Source organism: Aquarana catesbeiana, linkage group LG07, assembly GCF_042186555.1.
Source record: "Aquarana catesbeiana isolate 2022-GZ linkage group LG07, ASM4218655v1, whole genome shotgun sequence".
Taxonomy (NCBI): Eukaryota; Metazoa; Chordata; class Amphibia; order Anura; family Ranidae; genus Aquarana; species Aquarana catesbeiana.
In genome coordinates, this window is record NC_133330.1 from 56,648,672 (window position 1) to 56,666,556 (window position 17,885).

Sequence of the window (17,885 nt, forward strand, 5' to 3'; positions counted from 1 at the left end):
TTAAAGCCAATCTCAGAGGAATTAAAAGAAGAAAGAAAAACTATTCTTGCCGCTGCACCCTATTCAGGCGTCCGGCCCCTATTTAGGATGCCGGGCGCCTGAATGACAGTGGCGGAGGTGTTCTTTTGAACCCCCCGATTAGAGCCATAGGCTTCAAAAAAGGTCGACTTGGAGCGCAGAGCATTGCACTCGGAGCCCACTCAGGTGTGTTCGAAAAGCAAATGAATATTGAACACTGAATATTGAACACTGAACCGCCTCTCTGCCTAACAGGTAGCACGGCAGGGGCGGATCCAGGGGGGGGGGGCAACGTGGCAATTGCCCCCTCCGAGAAATTTGTGACAGCTGAGACCAGTCAGCGGATGAGTGAGCGGGCAGGAGGCCAAGTGTGCTGGTTAACGAGGAGCAGCAGGTGGGCCAGATGAGAGAGAGCCTGAGCGGGCTGCGGGCAGGTCGGTGGACGAGTGAGGGGGGGGGGGGGGGTCGCCAGCCGTGTGTGCATGTAAACGAGCGGGCAGGTCGGCGCCGGCGGACGAGTGAGGGGGGGTCGCCAGCTGAGTATCCGGGCATGCAGGGCAGACAGTGAGTGAGGGGGCAGGCCGGTCCACAGGTGAGCGGAGAGACTGGCCAGTCAGTGAGCCGGCGGGCGGAGATCAGAGAGATGACATCATCTCTCACCGCCCGCCCTGATTCACTGCAGTTCCGCCCTCACTGTACAGCCGTGGGCAGCAGAGAGATTACATCATCTCTCTGCTGCCTGCCTTCACTCTGACAATCTGCACCTTAGCAGGCCAACCACAATGAGAAACATGTGGCAGGTGACGTGGCAAGTGTAATCTGCAATGTGTGGCAGGTGACGTGGCAAGTAACAACCAGCAACATGTGGCAGGTGACGTGGCAAGTGTAATCCGCAATGTGTGGCAGGTGACGTGGCAAGTAACAATCAGCAACATGTGGCAGGTGACGTGGCAAGTGTAATCTGCAATGTGTGGCAGGTGACGTGGCAAGTAACAATCAGCAACATGTGGCAGGTGATGTGGCAAGTAACAATCAGCAACATGTGGCAGGTGACGTGGCAAGTGTAATCCGCAATGTGTGGCAGGTGACGTGGCAAGTGACAATCAGCGGCATGTGGCAGGGGACCTGGCAAGTGACAATCAGCAGCATGTGGCAGGTGACGTGGCAAGTGACAATCAGCATCTGGTGGCAGGCAAGTGACAATCCACAGCTTGTGGCAGGGACGTGGCAAGTGACAAGCTGCATCTGAAGGCAGGTCGACGTGGAAAGTGACACACTCGGGGCTCCCACAGATTCTGCATTATGGTGAGTTGAACCATTTCATTTTATATTAAAATGTAATAATATAAATAAAGCTCTTCAATCATCCTGACACCATAACAACCATGGTGCAATGATGATGAAAGCGCTAACACCAGCCACTTCCTCGATAAATTGCCTGCAAAAAAACATTTTCTGGCAGTGCCCCTCCCGAGACTAGACTCTGGATCTGCCCCTGTAGCACGGGTCTGATACCTGTCACCTGGTTGGTTGAAAGGACAGGCGCTGCTATTGGACGCCTAGCAGGAAGCAGCAAGATGAGACATACAGAGGACACAGCTTGCCGCTGCCTGACCTGCCACAAAGATGGGGCAAGTGCCGGTCAGACATCGGGCGGGCGGGAGTCACACTGGCTGCATTTGATGGAGCACAATAGCAGGATTTGATGGGGTACAATGGCAGCGTTTGATAAACACAGTGGCAGCGTTTGATAAACACAGTGGCGGCGTTTGATGGGCAAAGTGGCGGCGTTTGATGGGCAAAGTGGCGGCGTTTGATGGGCAAAGTGTCGGCGTTTGATGGGCACAGTAACGCCGTTTGATGGGCACAATGGTGTCGTTTGATGGGCACAGTAACACCTGTTTGATGGGCACAGTGAGGCTGCAATTGAGGGTTTTTTTCCCAAATTTTTCAGTTTTTTTGCCCCCCCCACCCTCCAAAAATTTTTGAGCACCAGCCACCACTGTGTCCTGGTGACACTTATTAAATGTTGCATGAACTACCGGTAATTAATTGGGATGAAAAGGGAGGCGAGCTTGTGGTTGAAGTCTAGGGAAGAGTTGCAGTGACAATCAATGTGAGATCAGCCAGTTACTGCTCAACCACTTGCCAGTTTTATAACACTTAGAATACAAGCTTGTGAAGTTTTTCATTACTTCCAAATGATTGCAGAAAGGTTTAGGAAAATATTTCCTCTTCCTGACACATTTCATACTTGTTTCTAGAACATAAGTACATGTAATGATCTAATTAGCACTTCGTTATTTTGCCCTGCGCTCACAGAAATGCTAAAACAAGTTTATATTGCAAATCGTGTATAAGAAAAAATGTAAAAACTACATCAGAACCACATGTTTCTTTACCTCTTTCTGCTGGGATTGATTGGTGTAATTAGGACATTTACACTTTCCTATCATAACACTTTTTTAGCACCTTCTAGAACAGGGGTCTCCAAACTTTCTAAACAAAGGGCCAGTTTACTGTGCTTCAGACTTTAGGGGAGCCAAACCATGGCCAATGGGAGTAGAAAACAACCTGGCATCATTAAGAGTAAACAATGTCCCATCTTTGGTATTAGGGGAATAATTAGTGCCCCATTGTTGGTATCAGTGGGAGGAATAATGCCCCATCATTGGTGTCAGTGGAAGGAATAGTGCCCCATCACTGGTGTCAGTGGAAGGAATAGTGCCCCATCATTAGTGTCAGTGGAAGGAATAGTGCCCCATCATTGGTGTCAGTGGAAAGAATAGTTCCCCATTAGTGTCAGTGGAAGAAATAAGGCCCCATCACTGGTGTCAGTGGAAGGAATAGTGCCCCATTAGTGTCAGTGGAAGGAATAGTGCCCCATCACTGGTGTCAGTGGAAGGAATAGTGCCCCATCATTTTTGTCAGTGGGAGGAATAGTGTCCCACGGGCTGGACAAAGGAAAGCAAGAGGTCGCATTTGTCCCCTGGGCCGCAGTTTTGAGAGTGCTATAACAACGTAAGTAGACAGAGGACATACTCCCGCTAAAGATTAAAGTAGAACTATAGGGAAACCTTTTTTTTTTTTTCATTTTAGATAGAGTGAGGGAGGGTTATAACCCCCATTGGTTTATTTTTTGCCATCTGTGCCCCATTGGGGAGACTTACCTTCACTTCCTGCCGCATAGTCAAAACAGGAAGTGGGAGGAAATCCCTGCAAATAAAAGGGAATCCCTTGGGGACCCCCATTCCACTAGAAATAGTATCCCCATTGGAAGATTCCCTCTCTATTACTTTTCTGGGGACAACCCAAAATGTGGGATTTTCTCTTACTTCCACTTTGAATGCTAATGGTAAACAGGACAAATAGAGAGAATGAATCCCCCTAATGGGGACACAGACAGCAATACAAACTGACAGGTGTTCTAAGCCTTACCACTCTATCCAAAACTAAAGAAAAAGTTTTGCCCTTAATTGGACCCTATTACTGGGAGGAAGAGATCAGTGTTGCCAACTGTCAGTATTTTTGCTGGCAGCCAGTAAAAAACAGGCAATTTTCTCCTGCCAGTAAAAGGAAAAAGTTGCCAGAAAAAATATGGTTGTGGTGTTCGGCTCGGTCCAGAGCCGGCCGAGACCATCCGAGTCCCTGCTACAATGTGTCCGGCAGCTCTGGTGGAGGCGGTGTCCGAGCGTGTCGTGTGATGTCATGGTGCAAGGGAGCCAAGCAGAGCGGCCAGAGCCTCGTGTGTAGGTCTGCAGGACAGGAGCAGGGCAGGTCGGGAGCGGGACTGTCAGTGCTGTTTAGACTGAAGTGGACTGAAGGGACCAACTTCATGTGTGTGTGCCTTCCTATTCTAATTTCTTGCCCTCCTGAGTCCTGTCCCTGAGCTACTTACTATATCGAAAATAAACTTGTTTGTAGCCTAAATACTAAAATTTGCACTTAAAGCTGTAATTTTGTAACTTTTGGCAATGCCAGTAAAATTTCCTGGCTGTGCCAGGAAATTTTGGTTGTTGTGTCAGTAAATTTCAATCTGGTAGGTTGGCAACACTGGTAGTGGTGGAGTTGCTGCTACACGACCACAGTAGCTGGCTGTCACAGCAGTCATTTGATTGGGAGCCCGTCCCACCGATAAACAGTGATAGGGGGCGGTCAGTGACAGCTCAGTCAGTGTGCTGTGAGTGCACTCAGCAAGCAACAACAACCTGCCATGGACCTATATTTGTGGCAGCTGAGGATTAAGGCTCACCGGCCAAGATGCCACATATATGCAGTGGCGTCTCCAGCTTTCATATTTAGGGGGGGCATATGGGGGGACAGGAACAAAAGTAGAGGGGCAACTATAAAATGCAATTATATATATATATATATATATATATATATATATCCTGGGGCCCTTTACTACAATCCCACAACGGCCCTTTCACATGTTCTGCAGTGAGCTCCCTTACTACTTTATTGGGCCCCCCCCAGGGTGGCAGAAAACAAGAGATATATGTCACCAGCATACCAACAAAATATAAGGGTCCAAAGCAGTGGGAGAACTATCAGGGTTGCAACGGTTGTCTTGCCACAGGCCCTGGTGTTCTGCCACTGTGGGGTTCCCCAGCCTCCTCTTGCTGTCCTGCTCCTGCTATTGACAGCTCTGGTCTGGCATTTCTTGGAATCTACAGGCTGGTTCTCCTGTCTTAAGGACGGGAGAAATCAGTCTGTTTTTTCAGTAACTGAGAGTCCTGGTAGAGTCCTTCCTGCAACTCGTTCTTCTCCCTGCCAATGAGGATGCAGGGGAGCAGATCGGGCGGCCGTGGTTGTGTCAGCGAGCAGAGGGAGACGGGAGGAATCACCCGCAGGAGCTGACTGGGGACGCTCTCCCTCTTAGACATTGCCTTTTTGTAAAAAAAATTAAAATAAAATATTTTTTTCACATAGTGGGGCACAGCATAATGTTGGGGGGGTCAGGGCCCCCTCTGCGCCCCCCCCCCGGGACGCCATTGCATATATGTATGGCATGAACAAGTTAATATGCAAAATATGATTGGTTGAACCCACAAGTGCTTTTTTTTTTTTACCACTCCTTCATTTATACTGGATTTTCAAGACGACAAATGTAATTTAGAGGTTGAATGAAAGTAAAATAAAGAACAAAATAAAAGCAGATGGAAAAGCTGAAAAAACATAACAAATGGATGACACAAATTACATTTTTCTCTATTGGCTAATTTAAAATGGCAAAGATCAAAAATGCTTTAAAAATGATGAATACAAATACTCAAAAACATGCTTACAAACGCCCGAAAAAACACTCAAAAATGCGACGCTCAGGTGTGAATGCTAAACTATTGTCACATATAAAACTGGAAAATTATATTTTCTGACTAAAAAAAGGCAGGACAACATGTCAATACTTCATCTGACTGGAAGAGCCTTAGCAGCTAAAGAGAGCATCTTCTGCATCCTACTGTGATGTCAAAGAACAAACATGGCTCCCTAGGTACCCCCCACAAAACTCATCCTGAGACATGCAGTCACTTAAGGACATAGAAGCAATTGCTTTCTATCAATCCACAGACGGAGAGACTAAAAGAGCGCTGATTACATGCAGATAAGGCATAAAGCAGATTCTGAAGGCTCCTTGAAACAGATCAATCACATTGACAGGAAGCGCTGTGGTGCACACACAAATCAATATGTATCACATTCCTCCGGAGTCTACTCAGGAATCTCCTCAGCGCGTAGTTAAGAATGAGCACAATAAATGAATGACGGAAACGATAAGCCTCACAGACCGGCCTGATATTACGCATCGCCTCCTCTAGGCCTGTCAATGTGCAAAGTCCCCTAAGGCCTAGTCACAGCTGAGGTATATTATCCTGCGACATACGCCCACTAGCTTCCAGTCACATCCCTGACCTTCAATATCGGCACTGAGTGATGAATGGCAGAGCTGCGTAGATTGAACTAGTTTAATTCTGTTTTATTGATTCTTGTTCACAAATCTCCTAAGAATGCCTCATCACAGGCGACACACAACGCTCACTCAGTTACTCTACATGGACACGCTTTACAAGAAAAAAATGAGAGATTTTTTTAATACTCTATATCAGTTTTACGAACCACAAGTTGCACATCTGTAAGTGGACTATCAAACTAGAACATTTTAATGAGGAACTTCACATTTTCCTTCAATGAGCCTGCATTATACCACTTACATTTGATGGCCTTTTAAGCAGAAAAAAACCTGCTCACAAGCCCAGTGAACCATACGTTGTCCATTTCTTCCTTGCTGCACATTACATCCCATGCCACCATCTTAGTCTATCTTTGTGATCGGAGCCAGCTATCCTTCCGTAATCTTGCAGCTGGCCCCCTGATGACACTGCGCCAGATGGCCTCCTGCAACATGTGACATCGGTATCCCTAGGAAGTTGCAGGAGAAGGGTTCACATCATTACCAGCTGAGTCAAAATGGCAGCAGTGAGTGGGTGCACCATGAATTTAAAAAAGGTAAGTACAAACTTTTCAAAACTAGAGCACCTTTTCGTGTTGTGGAGGAGGACTGGAATGGTGAAAGTGAGTTTCTAGAGCAAAGGTCAGCAATAAATAGAGAAGGATGATAACATATCATCAATATGGCAGTGTTCATCAAGTATCATGAAGCAGTTACTAGAGAAACAGCTCAATAGAAGAAAAGACACAAACCAAAATTATGCAATTCTTTGACTTTAAAAAAAAAAAAAAAAAAAAAGACATCCTTGGCCCCATCCCTCCCATGTCTTAGAACTGATTATATTAAAGTGACCCTGTCACCAGACCACCATTTCAACAACAATCTCCTCATGGGATCTTGGACATAATGTAAGCATCTTCAGACTCAGATTTGCCACTCATGTGACACAATAGTTTTCCCCTTCACTCTTTCCATAGCTACTACATTAGGGCCACTTTCACACTGCCACATGATTTTGCCGCAATTTTAGGGAACGCCTGTGTAAACTTGAGGTCTATGGAATAAGCACAATAAACATGGACCTCAACTCACATTGAAGTCAGATCAAAGTAGTACAGGGACTACTTTGAAGTCGCACAGAGATGAATGGTGCTCATTGGAAATCATGGGGTATGACTAGTCATGCAACTTTGCAGTCCCAAGTCGCAGGACAAGTTGCACAAGTGTGAAAGGTGCCTAAAGGTTATGTAAACAGGTAAGAGGAAGGGGGATGAGCTGCGTCAGCACACAAGGTGGTTAGACAATCCCAGAAAAGGTAAGGGCTATGATATGGTAGAGGGCTGTACTAAGGAAATTACACTTTCTTGAGTGGTAGAATTCAAGGAAGTTCAGTGGCACATTGCAAGTAAAAAAAAAAAAAAAGTTATTGAAAGGAAAAATACGGCAAGTAAACATTTGAAATACTTGAAGTTTTCGGTGCTTTTACCTCTGAGTAGAATTGTTTATGGGGAGATATGATAAGAATATTAGCCAGCACACCTCTGCCTTCTGCAATCAAATCATCTTTATTGACATTTGCTCAGCATGTCAAGCTGCGGACAAGACACAAAATGTCGGAACCACCAGGGGTCCCTTCATCAGGCACAGCGACATAAAAATAAGGGGACCCCTGGTGGTTTATGACATGCTGAATAAATGTCAATAGGGTGACTTGATTACAGACTGATGTGTACTGTCAACATATTTTTGATTGATGTGGTGCCATCCACCAATTGCTCCAGCACCCTGCATTTGAGGGCTATTAATGTTTTGGTGTGTGATGGAGATATCTTTATGATAAGGGGACGCAAAATCCATTGAAAGTCATTGCACTTCACTATCCAGGAAGTATCTCCCCTAATCCACTGCAGCAAAGTAACATAAATACAATGCCTTGAAAAAGTATTCATACTTCTTGAAATTTCCCACATTTTGTCATGTTACAGCCAAAAAAGTAAATGTATTTTACTGGGATTTTATGTGATAGACCAACACAAAGTGGCACATGATTGTGAAGAGAAAGGTAAATGATAAATGGTTTTCAACATTTTTTACAAATAAATATGTGAAAAGTGTGGCGTGCATTTGTATTCAGCCCCCCCAAATTCAATATTCTGTAGAACCACCTTTCCCTGCAATTACAGCTGCAAGTATTTTTGGGTATGCCTCTACCAGCTTTGCACATCTAAAAAGTGATATTTCTGCCCATTCTTTGCAAAATAGCTCAAGCTCTGTCAGATTGGATGGAGAGCATCTGTGAACAGCGATTTACTAGTCTTGTCACAGATTCTCAATTGGATTTAGGTCTGGACTTTGACTGGGCCATTCTAACACATGAACATGCTTTTATCTAAACCATTCCATTGTAGCTCTGGCTGTATGTTTGGGGTCCTGCTGGAAGGTGAACCTCCGCCCAGTCTCAAGTCTTTTGCAGACTCTAACCGATTTTCTTCTAAAATTACCCTGTATTTGGCTCCATCCATCTTCCCATCAATTCTGACCGGCTTCCCTGTCTCTGCTGAAGAAAAGCATCCCCCACAACAGGTTGCTGCCACCACCATGTTTCACGATGGGGATGGTGTGTTCAGGGTGATGTGCAGTGTTAGTTTTCAGCCACACGTAGCTTTTAGGCCAAAAAGTTTAATTTTGGTCTCATCTGACCAGAGCACCTTCTTCCACATGTTTGCTGTGTCCCCATATGGCTTCTTGCAAATGGGATTTCTTTTGGCTTTCTTTCAACAATGGCTTTCTTCTTGCCACTCTTCCATAAAGGCCAGGTTTTTGGAGTGCAGGACTAATAGTTGTCCTGTGGACAGATTCTCCCACCTGACATGTGGATCTCTGCAGCTCCTCCAGAGTTACCATGGGCCTCTTGACTGCTTCTCTGATGAATGGTCTCCTTGACCGGCCTGTCAGTTTAGGTGGACGGCCGTGTCTTGGTGGGTTTGCAGTTGTGCCATACTCTTTCCCTTTTCGGATGGATTGAACAGTGCTCCATGAGATGTTCAAGGCTTGGGATATTTTTTTTATAACCTAACCCTGCTTTAAACTTCTCTACAACTTTATCCCTGATCCGTCTGGTGTGTTCCTTGGCCTTTATAACAAACCTCTGAGGGCTTCACAGAACAGCTGTATTTATACTGAGATTAAATTACACACAGGTGTACTCTATTTACTAATTAGGTGACTTCCGAAGACAATTGGTTCCACTAGATTTTAGTTAGGGGTATCAGAGTAAAGGGGGGCTGAATACAAATGCATGCCACACTTTTCAGATATTTATTTGTAAAAAATGTTGAAAGTCATTTATCATTTTCTTCCACTTCACAATTATGTGCCACTTTGTGTTGGTCTATCACATAAAATCCAATAAAATACATTTATGTTTTTGGTTGTAACATGACAAATGTGGAACATTTCCAGGGGTATGAATACTTTTTCAAGGCACTGTAAATAAAAAGCAATAGAGGCACTCATGGATCTTGATCAGGAGTTTGTGTCTAAATAAAAAGAGTTATATTCTGCCTAACCATATGATGAATCGCAGTCTAGCGTTGTTAACCCATCCTGTTCGTATCATCATCTAAACGCAAGGCAGTGGGAAAGATCGGCCATTCACGTGACCACTATGATTGGTGGTCACAGTGGTCACATGAGCAGGAGCCAAGCCTGCTGGTAACTGATCATTAGTAAGGGACAAGAGCTGTCTTTCCAGCTCGGTCTCTGTGCTGGGAGCACACCGTCAGCACAGAAACATTGGCCATCCAGCGATGCATATGTGTGGCCTGTGAGCGATAAAGCCCACCACACATACACTATTTTGCCAAAAGTATTGGGGCGCATGCCTTTGCATGCACATAAACTTTAATGGAATCCCAGTCTTAGTCCGTAGAGTTCAATATTGAACTGGTCCACCCTTTGCAGATATACCAGCTTCAACTCTCTTGGGAAGGCTGTCCACAAGGTTTGGGAGTGTGTCTATGGGAATGTTTGACCATTCTTCCAGAAGTGCATTTGTGAGGTTAGGCACGGATGTTGGACGAGAAGCCCTTACTTGCATTCTCTGCTCCAATTCATCCCAAAGGTGTTCTATTGGGTTGAGGTCAGGACACTGTGCAGGCCAGTTACGTTCCTCCAAACTCGCCCATCCATGTCTTTATGGATCTTGCTTTGTGCACTGGTCCAAATCATTTGGTGGAGGGGGGATTATGGTGTGGGGTTTGTTTTTCAGAAGTTGGGCTTGGCCCTTTGTTCCAGTGAAGAGAACTCTTAAAGGGGTCAGCATACCAAGACATTTTGGACAATTTCATGCTCCCAACTTTGTGGGAACAGCCTCTTCCTTTTCCAACATGACTGAGCACCAGTGCACAAAGCAAGGTTCATAAAAAACATGGATGAGCAAGTTTGGGGTGGATGAACTTGACTGGCCTGCACAGAGTCCTGACCTCAACCCGATAGAACACCTTTGGGATGAATTAAAGCAAAAACTGCAAGCCAGGCCTACTCATCAGTGCCTGACCTCACAAATGCGCTTCTGGAAGAATGGTCAAACATTCCCATAGACACACTCCTAAACCTTGTGGAAAGCCTTCACAGAAGAGTTGAAGACGTTATAGCTGCAAAGGGTGGACCAACTTAATAATAAACTCTACGGACTAAGACTGGGATGTCATTAAAGTTCACGTGCGTGTAAAGGCTTGATAAGAATGGATGGATCCATTCAAACTTTGGACAGAATAAACTATTTTAATTTGACACATACTACTGCTCAAGACTGTAAGTGCCTCTGTTCAGGGGCGTAACTACCACCATAGCGACCCATGCAGGCGCTATGGGGTCCACAGCCGAGTGGGGCCCCGTGAGGATAAGAGCTCCGCCGGCACAGTCTCCCAGCCAGGGGAAGAGAGAGGAGAGGAAGAGGCGAGCTGTCCGTATCAGCAGAGAGCTGAATTGCCCGATGTAAGAGCTTTCATTAGAACTTCCAGTGTTCCCGGGGGTCACGCCACATAGCTCCAGTGCCTTTGATAGACAGAACGCCGATCCAATGTGGGACATGTGACGTCATCAAAGGCGTTGGGCCAAGAGGTGGGGCTATGTGACGATGAGCCCCGGGAAGACGGGAAATTCAAATGAAAGCTATTACAGCGGGCAATCCCGCTCTCTGCTGATTAGGGTGGCTTGCCTCTTCCTCTGCATAGGTGGGGCTGTATGGGGCACAGGTCACGCTGTATGGGGCACAGGTCACGCTGTATGGGGCACAGGTCACGCTGTATGGGGCACAGGTCACGCTGCATGGGGCACAGGTCACGCTGCATTGGGCACAGGTCGCGCTGCATTGGGCACAGGTCACGCTGTATGTGGTACAGGTCAAGCTGCATTGACACTAGGGCAGCTGTGGGGGGGGGCTGTTTGCAGGGGGGGCCCCATACAACATTTTGCTATGGGGCCCTGCTATTTCTAGTTACGCCCCTGCCTCTGTTACTTCCTATTTATTTATAAGGGGTGATATTATAAACTGGAATAAATACATAAATAGTCCATATACTGTATTAAACATTGTAAAAAAAATGAACCACTTTAGGTTCATGGCATGTTTTGCACCAAGAGGAAAAGAGTTTTAACATACAGCATAAAGAGAGGCTTTGTTATAGGAGGAGCTGGTAATATTTGGAATAGACTTCCTCAGCTGCTAGATTTGACCAACTCTGTTTAAAAAAAAAAAAAAAAAGCAGCACAAAGCATAAATGGCTATTAATATAAACTGTTGATCCAGGAAGTATCCAATTGCCTTAGAAGGTATCCATATTGCAGCATACTAAAGTAGTTTACAGTATTTAGATCCACTGGTATTTTAGGATTCTGTTTGTATTGATGGGATTGTGTCTTGTTTCAACCCAACTATGCAATGATCCAATAGTTTAAAAAAAATAATCGGTCTGCTATAAGAACTCCCTGGATTTTCACTAGAGACATGCCTTTCCTTTTGCTAGACAGATCAGCCACCACTGAAGAAAACAGACATACAGATTTACTACACCAGTTTACCGGCTCTGCATGAATCCAATCCTCCCTGCAGAACCTTTCATCTTGAATATTCTGAGCAGATCATGTGATCAAGGTATTTGTATTATTTTCAGAACAAAAGAAGCTAGTAATCAGAAATAAAGCCTTCTAAAGTCATTTCAATGTTCCTAGCCGTTTTAGTTTTAGCCTAAAATACATGTCGATAAGGTAAGATTTTGGGTAGAAATAAAAATTCAGTCTTGGAATCAGATCATTGGAACTACCAAGTATGGTGATACAGTTAAGCCAACAAAAATTGTGTACAGCTTTGAAATTGTTTTATTTTTTTTTTCATTACAGAAAGCTTATTGATCTCAGAAAACTACTGGTGGCGCTGAAGATGCCATCGTCTAAAAAGAATCACACGTTTATTGAACCAACAAACACGCGGCATGTAAGCTCGATGTTTTACATGAAATTTTAAGACTTTCCATTTCTCGCTGTAATTAAGAGAGGCCACCTCTGAAGATGGCTGCCCATGTGGTCTGAGAAATGTCATCGGCGGATAATTTTTATGTTGATTGTAATCATCGCAGGGAACGCTATAATTCCTCCTCTCACAAGATCCCCTGCGTTCTCATCCACTGCTGCCCTGCAGGGAGGGGACAGGAAGTAGCGGGCTGCTCTTTAGTGGTTCCTTTCCCACTGCTAGATGAAGCACAGTCGCAGTTGGATTTACTCATCTGGATTGCTGAATCACCTGCTACAACAACATTGATTCTACTGCCATATAAAAGTCTAATTACAGAATTTTGTGTACCACTGTTCTTCCAGACTGCAGTTTGGGGGTAACAGGGTCGGATTCATGACGTGAACTGGGATGATTTGCTGATGCACTCAGTAGTAGTTTATACAATTTGTGCCTGTACAGTGAGCTTCCACTCCTTGAATTTCAGGTCTCATTTATTTCATATATCTCACATATGCCTGAAATAGAAGCCATCTGTAAAGTTCTATTAACCAGCTGACAATCCCCAGTATAAGTTTAAATCTGATTAGTTAAGGTGTACCTGTACCTTAGTAATACATACAGTCATGTGAAAATGTAAGTACACGCCATGGAAGTTGTTGACTTTTGACTATTTGAACAGGCAAATTCTAGATATTCATTTAAACCATGGTCCCCAACCTCCCTGGCACCAGGGACCATGTCAGGGCACCAATAGCAGGAGGACTCTAGGACCCAGCATCCATGGGGCAGGAGAAGGGCTCTGGGACCCAGCATCTCCGTCTGCACATCACATAAGCCTTTATATAAGGAAGCCAGTCCTTGGCTGAAGTGCGGTTTGATCTTCAGCTGTTGCCAACGTTCCTGTGTTTCCTGTGACTCTTGATTACTGACCCGGCTTGTTCCAGACCTGTCCCCTGCCCGCCTCCTGAACATGACCTCAGCTTGTTTAATGGAACTCCTCTGCCTGCTACCTGGCTTGACCTCAGCTTTCACCTGACCTCGTCTCCTCTGCTACCCACCTGGCACCGAACCTTGGCTTGAACCGACTACCCTCTGTCTTAGTGACCCTAGTTACCTGCTACATCTCACAGGTGCCATCTGCCTGCAGCAGCCCTGCAGCATAGCAGCAGTGTTCCTGAGCCTTTTCTGCAAGCAACTCTGCAGGCAGCCTGTGCTACTTTGGGCCTGTCTTCTTCCTGTCTCAGGGGAGTCTGGAACTTAGCTGCAAGAGAAACCCTCTCTCCATTGGCCTCCAGCACTTTGGCACCTGATAGACCAGCTTTGTGGAAGGTAACCCCTCCGTGGTTTACTGGCTATGCACAAATCCAATCCTCCCTGCAGAACCTTTCATTTTGAATATTCTGAGCAGACCATGTGATCAAGGAATTTGTATTATTTTCAGAACAAAAGCAGCTAGTAATCATACATAAAGCCTTCTAAACTTATTTCAATGTTCCTAGCCGTTTTAGTTTTATCTGGGATTTCACCTTATCATCCTAAAATACATGTTGATAAGTTTTAGAATCACATAATTGGCACTACCAGGTATATTGATATGGTTAAGCAAACAAAAATTCTGTACAGCTTTTAAATTGTAGCCAGCCCTGGACTAATTAGCAGTTATTTGGACCACCACTTATTTTTTTTTTCTATTATGGAATGGAATGACTGAATTAAAATCAAATCTTTTAACCACTTTAGCCCCGGTAGATTTTACCCCCTTCCTGACCAGAGCGTTTTTTGCTTTTCGGCACTGCGTCGCTTTAAATGACAATTGCGTGGTCGTGCGACGTGGCTCCCAAACAAAATTGACGTCTTTTTTTCCACAAATAGAGCTTTCTTTTGGTGGTATTTGATCACCTCTGCGATTTGTATTTTTTGCGCTATACATAAAATAAGAGCGACAATTTTGAAAAAAACGCATTATTTTTTACATTTTGCTATAAAAAATATCCCCCAAAAATATATAAAAAAACATTTTTTTTCCTCAGTTTAGGCCGATCGTATTCTTCTACATATTTTTGGTAAAAAAAAAATTGTAATAAGCGTTTAATAATTGGTTTGCGCAAACGTTATAGCGTTTACTAAATAGGGGATAGTTTTATGGCATTTTTATTAATAATTTTTTTTTTTACTAGTAATGGCAGCGATCAGCGATTTTTATTGCGACTGCAACGTTATGGCGGAAATGTCGGACATTTTTGACGCATTTTTGGGACCATTGTCATTTATACAGCAATCAGTGCAATTAAAAATGCACTGATTACTGTGTAAATGGCACTAGCAGTGAAGGGGTTAACCACTAGGGGGCGGGGAGGGGTTAAGTGTGTCCTAGGGAGTGATTACTAACTGTAGGGGGATGGGCTATATGTGTGACGTCACTGATCTCTGCTCCGATGACAGGGAGCAGAGATCGAGTGACACTTGTCACTAGGCAGCACAGGGAGATGCTGTTTACAATGGCATCTCCCCGTTCGTCCTCTCCGTGAGGCGATCGCAGGTATCCCCGCGGCGATCGAGTCCACGGGACCCGCGACCCGACTCACGGAGCTCCCGGCCGGCGTGCGCGCACGCAATGGCACGGCGGGGAATTCAAATGGACGTACAGGTACGCCCATTTGCCCAGCTGTGCCATTCTGCCGACGTACATCGGCGTGCGCCGGTCGGGAACCGGTTAAATCCCCTGCCAGACTCATGGGCCTCCACAATATTGTTTCTGAGTGCCACAGAGAGCTCTATAGATCTTGGCATGACGACACCACACATATCAATAGCAAAGGGAACACCAAACCCTAGATGTCTGAGGGAGGAGGTTTTAAAGTGGTTCAAAAGCCTTAAGGTTAGATTGCATTAAGGTGAAAAACCTTCTGTGCTGCAACTCCTCAGACCGCCCTTTTTCTTACCTGAGCCCAATCTGATCCAGTGATGTGCATGAGAGTAGCGGCTCCAGCCGCTGTCTATCTCCTCGTTGGACAGATTGATAACAGTGGGAGTGATTGGCTCCCGCTGCTGTCAATCAAATCCTGTGACACAGGAACGGGACTCGGTAGCGAGCCCCGCACAGGTGCCCCCATTAAAAGCGACTTTCTGTGGGGGAAGATAGTATATAGAGTAAAAATTGTGCAAAGAGAAAACTAGGTGAGCGGCCAACACTCCACTGGACACAAAGTGCAAAACAAATAAGAACAAATAAATAGTGTAGCGCTCAAAAAATGAGTGAATGTACTTATACAAACAGTAAAACCTTGAGTAAAAGTGAATAAGTCAGATGTATCAAGTGTATCATATTAGTCCATCATAAACAGACAGCGTGAATATTGTGAAAAGAAATCCATAATTTGTGGATCAGATATAGTGATGAATCTTGAGTGATCCTTGATCATGAAGTGCAGACGACAAAAAATAGTAAGGTTGGCACATTTACTGGACAAGGTGGGCAGACGTACTGTACAGCACGTGGGTCAAACAGGCATTGTTGAGGAAATTACCTGGATCAACCATACGAAGGCGATGACTGGAAGATGGATTTCAATATGAAACAGGTGATCCCACATCAAAAGATAAACTCCGAGATGAACAGCAAGTATATCTCATGTATGAGGTTATCCCATGGCATTGAACATGTAAGTTAAATTAATCCACATAGTGTAACTCTGTATAGTCTTTTTATTCAAAAAAAGAGGGGTTTACACTTACAGGAAAACGGATAAAACAAGCTAGTCTCCCAAAAGGTATAGAGCGATTGCCCAGAATGTCACCCAACGTGTTTCGTCCCACTGGACATCATCTGGGGTGTGACCCCCCAGATAATGTCCGGTGGGACGAAACACGTTGGATGCCGTTCCTGGCAAATGTCCAATGCCATGGGATTACCTCATATATGAGATATACTTGCTCTTCATCTCGGAGTTTATCTTTTGATGTGGGATCACCTGTTTCATATTAAAGTCCATCGTCCAGTCATCGGCTTTGTATGGTTGAACGAGGTAATTTCCTCAACAATGCCTGTTTGACCCACGTGCTGTACAGTAAGTCTGTCCACCTTGTCCGGTAAGTGTGCCAACCTTACTTTTTTTTGTCGTCTGCACTTCATGATCAAGTATCACTTAAGATTCATCACTATATCTAATCCACAAATTATGGACTTCTTTTCACAATATTCACACTGTCTGTTTATGATGGGCTAATATGATACACTTGATACATCTGACTTATTCACTTTCACTCAAGGTTTTACTGTTTGTATAAGTAGACATTCACTCATTTTTTGAGCACTACACTATTTGTTTTTTCTGTGGGGGCACCTGATGAAGAGGAGGGACCTGGAGCGCTGGAGGGGCTGCTCTGTGCAAAACGATTGCACAGAGCAGGTAAGTATAGGCATACTTGTTATTTTTGTAAAAAAAAAAAAAAAGGTTAATCATTAGTACCTAATCTGAAACACCTGATTCTAATTTCATAAATCTGAAGTGGTGGTAAATGCAGGGGTGTAAGTAAAGCAGAACTAAACCCTTTGATTTAACTATTTCCCAGAATAGTTATGTTCAAGGCATGCTGAGGATAATAGCTGTCACAGGTACTTGTGCTCTCAACAGAACCCATCAAATGGCTGGTGTCACAACTGATGTGCTGTACCAAGGCACCTGCAGATCACACTGGCTAAGATGGCAGCTTACTTAGCTGTAAAGGATAGGAGGTTTTAGTTCTGCTTTAATTTTTCAATATGACAGATCTGCATTTTCATTTTTTTATATCATGAAAACAAATCTACACCGTGTGAATTTTATGTGACATTTGTTCAAGTATATCACCTTTATCGGTGGGTAATATTTGACTCAAGATCTAATGTATACCAGTTAGTGTATATTGAAAGAGTCAACAATATCCAAAGGGTTTACCTACTTTTTTCATGACTGTACTATATATTATTAATACCTCATTAAAGCCTTCTTCATGATTTTTTACACTAACCTGGGGGCTCCATCAGTGAATGTTAATTACACAGCAATAAATTGTCTCACTAGACACATAGATCAACGAGGCTACATAAATCTACACAGTGATCTTCAATTAATCACAGGTCACAGAAAATATAAGGAAGCCAAATAAATATTAGCAATCCGAAAAAAAGTTCACATCAGGTGATAATTGTTTCATCGACGAACACTGTAAACATGCAGAACACACTTTTGGACAGTCATTATTTTAAAGGGGGGAAAAAAACAATATCTACCCACCATAAAAGTTGGTCATTTGGATCACCTGACAAAATACACACTCTTGGTGGATAGTCGTACTGTGTGCACACATCTCACCTCTATTCTATGTCCAGTTTCTGATCTATAAGTCTGCATAAATAATAGA

General features: G+C 44.3%; 1 protein-coding gene and 1 long non-coding RNA gene across 10 annotated transcripts in view; one reads left to right on the forward strand and one right to left on the reverse strand.

The window, feature by feature from the left end:
• LOC141103039 (uncharacterized) overlaps positions 1-12,637 on the forward strand; it is a 71,145-nt gene extending 58,508 nt beyond the window's left edge. Inside the window, exons 2-3 of the long non-coding RNA XR_012235238.1 lie at positions 11,998-12,125; positions 12,371-12,637. This is a non-coding gene — a long non-coding RNA (uncharacterized lncRNA). The remainder of the gene's footprint in view (positions 1-11,997; positions 12,126-12,370) is intronic.
• Positions 1-17,885, reverse strand: part of MAGI1 (membrane associated guanylate kinase, WW and PDZ domain containing 1) — a 763,134-nt gene that overhangs the window by 515,682 nt on the left and 229,567 nt on the right. The gene's annotated exons all lie outside the window — the stretch shown is intronic.